Here is a 7,358-nt window from a genome sequence, read left to right on the forward strand (position 1 = left end):
ATGCGCCATATGTCATTTAGGGCTGCGATGTGCTTGTGAGCTAATTGATATTAATTGTCTAACAAGTCCAAGACAAGTTGGAAAATCCAATCACAAGAAGTCGCATCTACTAATATTTTGGAACTATTCTTAAATTTTGTCGGCAAAATGTGTGAGGCCCTTTTTTACCACCCATGCGCATGGGGGAGGCAGAGTAGAGCATGGCGGATAGACACAAGCAAGGGAAATGAAGCATGATACCTTTGCCATGGCAACTCAGTAAGGCAAAGGCTCCGTGCCCAGTGGCATGGCAATTGGGCCCCCTGCCACATGTACACCACATCGGGGATGGCCATTATTGTTGGGTTTAAAGAGTTGTATGGCTGCATGCAAATATCAGGATTTAGAGTTGGCGTGTCAGTACTCATCAGTTCTGGACTTGAACGATAGTTAATTGGATGGCTAGAATGTACCTCAGCATGTATATTTCATTAAAAAGAAAAGAAACACCCCAACTATTTACATTTAGAACCTAACTAGTCCATCAACCCGTGCTCTAGCACGGGTTAGAGTTTTAATTCTTAGTAATATTAGATGTAATTATTCATCTTTTGTAATGGCGGTTAACTATATGGAATTTAGGAAATATTTTTATTTATCTTTCATTATGGCATATTGGGTAATCTGTATGCAAATTTAGGGTTTATTTTAATTCATTTTTTATAATGGCATAGTGTGTAATTTATATGCAAACTTAGGGGGTAATTCAATTCATATTTTATAATGGAAGGCGGGTAATTTTTATACAAATTTAGGGGGTTATTTTAGATCGTATTCATAATGGCATGGTGGGTAATTTTTATATAAATTTAGGGGGTTATTTTATCTCATCTTTCATTACAGCATGGTGGGTAATTTTTTTGAAAATATAATAGATCTAATGGCTATTATTATTAGAGCTACATGATGGACGGCCGGATGTTTCTATTTTTTGTGAGAATTTTTAGGATTTATCTTTTTTTCCTATCGCGTCTGGTGAGGATTAATGTGGAGCCTCCAAAAGGAGTCTTCAATAAAAAAACTATAATGAATATGTTGGAGCGTTTAGTAGGATAATCTTGTAAATGGAAAAAAAAGACGACAAAAAACCAAGCGTAAATTTGAAAATTGGAAAATCTGCCAAAATAGAAAAAAATGCTTTCGTTGAGAGTTGAACTCAAGACCTTTCGTAATAGCAGAGGTGGGTAATTACTTAGAAAACAGATCTAATAGCTATTAATATTCTAATTTGCCAATTGATGGTTGGATGTTTCTGATTATTGTGAGAATTTCTAAGATTTTATCTTTTTTCTCAGCGCATCTCGTGAGGATTAACGTGGAGGCTCCAAAAAAAACCTCCAATTAGTAATAGTAAGATAGTCAGCGGCAGCAGTAACAACATATACTATAGAAAACTACTACCTCCGTTTTTTTAATGTTTGTGGCCGGTTAGTTCATTTTTGAATTAGCCGGCGACAAACATTTGTGAACGGAGGGAGTACAAATCTAGTATTACATTGCCGAACGATGATGACCAAGAGGAGGGACGTCGATCGAGGGAAGCCTGATGTTGGCAGAAGACTAGAGGGAGCATTCATGCATCAAGGATCATGCATGATCGAGATGGTGATTCATCGGGCGTCAGCAGATGAGCGAGCACACCTTTAATTCAGCCTAGGTAGCTAGGTCAGTTTCATCAGCATGTAAATGCATATATGGTGAAGATTATTTCAAGAGCTTTTGCTGTTGCACGCCAAGCCGTACGTCTTTTATTATTATTCATTCGGATCGGAGATCACCATAATAAAACGTGGTTTATTTGCCCATATGCATGATTATTAGTGCGTGCTCCACACATATTGTCGTTATTAGCTAGTGTTGCATGGATCGTCATCCACTTTGGAAAAAAGCAGTATGGGCAAGCAAGCCTCCGATCGAGCACGCACGCACTTGCCTTGCCATCAGTTGGCTCCCAGCTCCGGGACAAGGAATGATCTATGATTTGTGTACCTTTCTTTGTTGTGATCCACTTCTAATTCAGATTATTGCGGTAACCACATGCACCTAAATATAAATGTATGTTTAGTTGGAAACTTTATCCATTTCAGACTATTCAGCGGCCAAATGTTATAATACGTTATTAATTAGCGAATGCCTTTGCCGCTCCGTCCAGACTCCAGACCCCAGACCAGTCAATTTTTTTTTTGCAACCAAAAGCCTAAACGTTCCAGCGTCCATTCTTCTGGCCTAAGTATTGGAAAAAATCCTGATTACTCCCTCCACCTATAGAGGATGTCTAGATAGACCCCTAAAGTAATTTTTTTTGTTCGATTTACCCCTCCACCTATTTCAATTGGTTCATTTACCTCTTAACAAATTCTTTTCTTTTTTGTTTCTCCATGTAAATGTTGAGTTTTTAAGTTCAAAATTTGTGAGTTGATAGATAACATCATAACGTAGCCTAGAAAAATATATTCATATTTATTTTTATAGGGCCGATAAGAAAGTAACCTTATTGATATAATATTGTACATAAAATAATGATGAAAATTCTTAAAGTATTTTTAACATGAGTTATGATGTCCTCTATCACTCCACAAAATATGAACTTCAAATTCAACTTGATATATGTAGATAAACAAAAAAGACAAATCTTATTAAGGGGGTAGATTTGGACCACCTAAATTGTTGGAGGGGTAAAATGAACCAAAAAAATACTTTAGGGGATTTTGTGCACGGAGTAATTTAGACTTTTTCCTCTAAATATTCAACACAAAGTTTGGCAAATTGAATAGGCAATGGAAACATCTTTTATCTATCTAGTAGAAGCGGCTATGTAGTATGGTGGTGATATAGAGGTTATACGAGGCATGAGGTTACGAATTTGATCCTCGGAGACTGCACGGCGCACACATATTTTGAATTAATAATAGACAAATATCGCGCGATTTAATTTGGGTGAAGATTATTTTCTATTATTTGTTAGAACAATTGGGTCCTTAAGGGCGAAGCATCTAGCTAGCCAGTCACCCACCGTATGTAGGTACCTCTAACAACCTATTGTTAAGGCCTCTCCTCTCTGGAATTAATCTATTTTCTGTGGCAGGTTAGCTCTAGTAGCTGGACAATGCAATATAGTATATTTCTAGCGACCTAATAACGACGAGCCAAAGACACGGTAGCTGCAAATAAATAGGTTTATGCCCACGCCTCTAGTAGTCAAAAAATAATAATAACCCGTAGCAGTGGAAATTAAAGATGGTAGACACAAAATAAGAATTTCCACGCAGATGGAAGACATACATGCACCATTTTATAAATTCTCCCCAATAATTCTGTGTAGGGCTAGCGATCGAAAAGCCATCCCATCCAAAGCACCATTATTGAAGGGGAAAATGCCTAATTAAGGATCCAAAACACAGTAGCTAGCTAGCTATGCACTGACGACTAAATGCTAGCGACCGACACTATCTACTGAATTAGTAATTAATTAGCTATATATCATGCATGCACGCTGAAGAGTTGGATCGATGAATAATGCTCACTACTATTTGTCTATATATACAGATAGCTACCACGCTGCTCTGGTCGTCGCAGTTCCTCGCCTTCCGTTCATCACATCGATCGATGGTGATTAATACTGTAGGGGTGGTCATTTTTTGACGACTTCTTAAAGGATGGCTTCACAGCACTGAAGTGGCAAAAAAGGAATTTGTTACCAAATCACCACAGCCTAAGCTCTGGGTAAAAGCGGATGTCGCCCAAGCTCCGGTGATACAGCAGCCATTAACATGTGTGGTACCATGCATGCATCATGATGATATGTATTCCAATCCCCCTCTTTTTAATCAGTTAATTGCCTCTTATATATTTTGCATCATCTCTCTCTCTCTCTCTTATTATCTGTGGCCGCCGGATTCACAAATTACATTTGTGGAGTTTAATTAATTAGAACCCAGAGCTAATATATTTTGCATCATCTCTCTCTCTCTCTTATTATATATCTGTGGCCGCCAGCTTCACAAATTACATTCGTGGAGTTTAATTCATTTGAACCCAGAGCTAATATCACTTTGTAATTTTGAACTAGCTAGAAACTCCAGATCTAACGTAGGCTACCCAGCTAGGATCTATCTAGAGTACTGATCTAAATAGGACCACTTCAATAACAATAGAAACCATTATACTATATATAACATATATCAAGCAACCAATGTCCTCTCTCTTGCATTGGGGACTAACAATAATATATGTACACATTATACTCCATTAATTACGTACCGTGCCCATTATTTATAGCTCGATAAACTGCTTATATAACATTTCTTATATATCCCACTATATACATTTGGTACAGGAGACTCAATCAGATGACAATCACTTGATAACTGGCACGAGATTGTGGACAAGTTCTTCCCCTATGGCCTCAAAGACGGCCGTCAAGCGCAAGAACGTTTTGAACAATTGGCGGGAGACTTTGAAAAAGTACGCAAAATTTCCAAATATGCAGTACGCACGGACTATCTATTTTCTGTGTCTCCATAATAACTGGAGTACACCTCAAGCAGCTTCGTTGTATAGCTAATTGAGTTAATAAACCATTTAATTGATGTTTGTTTATATATGAATGTAATGAATAGTTTGGCTTACAACAAGCTAGAATAATTATAGCTAGCTATTTCGAGACGAAGGTAGTGTATGTGTATCATAATTTGTGCAGATACTTATATGTTTGTGCAGACGAAGGCCGGCTACTACGTGCACCGTTAAGTTATTCCAAGCTGATGAGCTGGAATGATTACTGTCATTCATTATGGACCGAATGACAGCCCATTGCTATATATATATATCCTCCTGTGTCTCATCAGTGTGAGCGCGACTCCATCAGGTTGGGTGATGCCTATTCTCTGAGAGTCGAGTATTGGAATAATCTGTGTGAGTGCCCACATCAAGTTGACAGACACCATGTATGCGTGCTTTGTGACTGCTGCCACATATACCTACGTATGGCATGCCCTGTATGTGTTGATTTCCCTTTATAATTATAATTATTGTGTGTACAGTACTAGTTTTCGCCGCTTTCGTGGCCATGTGCTTGCCATATATATCCGTGCTCTTATATGTATCCATCGACATGTTTCTTGAGCACTTGTCAACACATAACATATATATATTCTACTAAGACTGAATAAATCTTTTGGACATCCGAAAACAACTGGCATCACATATATATGACAACCATAACATGAAGTTGTTATATACAAAAAGGTGATATAAAACTTTGTAAGCATTCCCCGGACATAACAAACCATCATAGCTAGTCACAAGAACGTATCAACCACAACCATAATTAAAGAAAAACCAAATCTTAATCTTAATATTACTAATGGGAGACTCTTTTTGAAGCCTCCACGTTAATCCTCACTAGACGCGCTAAGAAAAAAATAGATCCTAACAATTCTCACAAAAATTAGAAACATCCGGCCGTCCATTATGTAACTCTAATAATAGTAGCCGTTAGATCTACTATATTTTCTAAAAAATTACCCCATTATTAAAGATGAAATAAAATAACCCTTAAATTTATATAAAATTACCCACCATGCCATTATTAAAAATGAAATAAAATAACCCCCTAAATCTATATAAAAAGTTACCCACCATGCCATTATGAAATAGAATTAAAATAACCTCATAAATTTGCATATAAATTACCTAAAATGCCATTATAAAATATAAATTAAATAACCCCTAAATTTGCATATAAATTAATCACAGTGCCCTTATAAAAGATGAATTAAAATAAGCACTAAATCTGCACATAAATTACCCAATATGCCATCATGAAAGGTAAACTAAAATAAATCCTAAATTTGCATATAAATTATCCGCAATACCATTATGAAAGATAAATTAAAATAATCACCTCTAATATTACTAGATTAAACCTATATCCCCTAAAACTCTAACCCATGCGAGAGCACGGGTTGATAGACTAGTTTTACCAATTATATGTGTCTACTCCTTATTTAAATGCATACCTTATAGAAACCAAATAAGCACGGGGTGAGTGAAAACACTCAGCAATGCATGTTTAATTCAGATTCAGTTTGATTATGGCTTAATTAGCACAAGGCATGAGAGAGGGGGAGTGTTCTGCAATCACTTGCTAGGAAAACTTTAGCAGGATACTATTTTTTTTTTGAAAGCACACGGGGGGGGGGGGCGAGAGTCCCCACCTGAATCAATTACCAATTGATGCCGGGCAAGCCGGTGCTTGGTACAGAGAGTTCGGTGGTCGTAGTGACTACATTGTTCAGATCAACTGGGTACAGAGTAAGACAGCGGGTAGACAACACTATTACATGGCAAATTTGGAGCACCAGAGATCAACAGCAGGCTTGTGAATCAACAGCAGGATACTATATATGTGCTCTAGGGATTATTCATAAAGGTAGTGGGACCTACCAGAACTCCCGTTAGTGTTTTATGGTCTGATGGATCCTCAGCACATGGGAATCACAACTTATGGTTAAATACATTTCTAGAGGCTGGCCATCTTATCACCTATCCCTGTGAATCAATTTTTAGGGATGATGGTTCAGTGCTCATGGTTAGAAATTCTAACCATGGTAGAAATTGTTATATTGTATCGACTACTGCATTGCAACAGATAAAAAAATAGATGGCGTAATGGACTTAGGCATATAGCTAAAATTGATTGCATCGTCGTAGCGTTGAGTATGTGCTATCGGTTGCCAAAGTGTCTATACAAACTACAAACCATAATAAAAAAACCGGACCACACCACAGGTTAAATTGGGAAAAAGGAACCGACCGTGTCATCAGTTCGTAGAAAAGACCGGCTAGAGAAAATACCAGAATTTCGAGGCACATTTGCGTCGAGTTGCGCTAGAAGCAAGGTTGTTAGGATTAGGATATCAGGTATGTAGTATCGTTCTTTGTGCGACAATATCATATTGTAGAATCGTATATCGGGATCCTATCATATTCTATAAGTTATTTATATACAAGATTTGTATTATGTTATGAAAATTAATGTATTTTGATTAATATAGATCTAACTAGACTTATTAACATTAGTTGCAGTTTATCTTACGAGGTATTTTATGGTGCTTGAAATTAATGATAGCCTTCCAAGCACCGTAAAAATCTCTTATTGAGAAATGGTATGTTGCAAAGCTCAATAGGGATAACGTTAGTTAGATTCCTTTCAAAACATTATCCATATTTAATTTTTTTATTTTCGAAATTCAATAGATGAATAAATAATCTTTTTGTTATTTTGATCTATTACTTCCTATGAGGTAATACCTCAC

This window comes from Panicum virgatum, chromosome 6N, assembly GCF_016808335.1.
Source record: "Panicum virgatum strain AP13 chromosome 6N, P.virgatum_v5, whole genome shotgun sequence".
Lineage (NCBI taxonomy): Eukaryota > Viridiplantae > Streptophyta > Magnoliopsida > Poales > Poaceae > Panicum > Panicum virgatum.